At 38.4% G+C, this 1,640-nt stretch overlaps 1 pseudogene; it reads right to left on the reverse strand.

Moving 5' to 3' along the window:
- Positions 1-122: 122 nt before the first annotated feature.
- On the reverse strand, positions 123-1,343 carry LOC114635603 (annotated as a pseudogene).
- Between the last annotated feature and the right edge of the window lie 297 nt (positions 1,344-1,640).

The raw sequence follows: 1,640 nt of genomic DNA on the forward strand, positions 1-1,640 counted from the left end.
ACACACACACACACACACACACACACAGAGAGAGAGAGAGAGAGAGAGAGAGAGAGAGAGAGAGAGAGAGAGACTTGCTATACATTCATAAAACACATATACAAATAAATGTAACCTTAAACATTTTAAAATATTTATTAAAAAAAATAAACCTCTCCTGTTTGACAAGTCCAACTGCAACCAGTGGTACACTAGTCCGGTTCCGTGTGACTCCTCCCATACTGTCCTATCCACTCAGTCTCTTCAGTTTAGCTTAGTATCTTCTCTGACTCCAGGATAGCAGAGCAATGCTGGATGTGCTCAAGTCATACCCAGCATGTGACAACTCTCTGATGTGAGTTTTTAAAGTGTTTATGCTGAAGTATAACACACTCGAATTTTCAATTATTTGTGACATACTGATTTTTTCTTCTATAAGGCAGTCTATTTTATCATTAAACTTTTTCTCTGACAGGAAGATCATATTCAGATAGCTTAGGACAAACCTCTATATCTCCTCCTCGGTTAGTCCAAGAGAAAGCAGCCTCTTTTTAATGTTTGTGTAGTTTTTTTAGTACAATCATTAGAAAGGTCTAAGATTCTAGCCACATATCAGAAGCAGCAGGTCCTCTTTGTTTAAGTTGACAGCTGACTGTAAAATTTCAATATTAGTTTTCACACATTTGGTACTCTGAATTAAGATGGAAGGATTTTTGGAAATTATCTTTCTGACAAAATCTGTGGCATCATTGTGACCTAAGGATCTACTGGTCTCCTGCAAAATTTTAACCATTTGTTTATTTAAATTCAGACTGATGGAGAAGGCTCTGGGAACATTGGTACCCAGTCAGCAGAGGCATTTATGAGTCAATCCAACAGAGCAGAGGAACTTTATATAATTTTCTAAGTTTAGGTTGTTATTAGACTGAAAACAGGATTCAGGAGAACGCTCCAAACTATTCACAATTTCAAGGTCTGATGCCGTAATCTTTCTCCACAGTTCCCATCACTTGAAAGACTTTCAGGAGTGCATGTTATAGTTCTTGGATATCTTGATATGATGCTACCAATCTCTTTGTCACTCTCTCCTTTGAATAGAAGGAATATCTTCAGCTCCTTCTCATTCATAACAGCCATGTTAAACACTCCAGGCTGTCGCCTCCTTGCCCTGTCAATATCAACTCTCGTGGTGAGAAAGTTGTTCAGTAGGTCCTCATTCTCCAAAGACTCCTTGTCTACACTGTTGCATTCCACATTAAACAGCCTGAATGGAGTCAACTTGAGGAAAACTGCTGAATATTGGTGCATCCATTCTGTTAAACCAAGAAGATCCTTCTTATACACCAGATGTTTCTTGATGCCATAATCGTTGGATAGTTCAAAGTTTTCCAAATGCTGTGTAAAATAACATGTAATGTTAATATATAATATTATGTGAATGCATATGTTAAATATCCAATGTCAGTACTATGATTCTTTAAATAGGAGGAGCCTTGGATCCCTGTGGTCTTAGGGCTCTTCCTCTTTTGAGTTACAGAGAAGCAGAACAAGCACCACTGCTGCCCCAAGCTGCCATGCCCTTGTATTGTTCTTTTAGTTCACTGTGCCTCCTGTTCTGACTCTGAACCTTTTCTCCTCTCCATCTCTTCTGTTTTCTGCTT

This window comes from Grammomys surdaster, unplaced genomic scaffold, assembly GCF_004785775.1.
Source record: "Grammomys surdaster isolate TR1022 unplaced genomic scaffold, NIH_TR_1.0 113970, whole genome shotgun sequence".
Lineage (NCBI taxonomy): Eukaryota > Metazoa > Chordata > Mammalia > Rodentia > Muridae > Grammomys > Grammomys surdaster.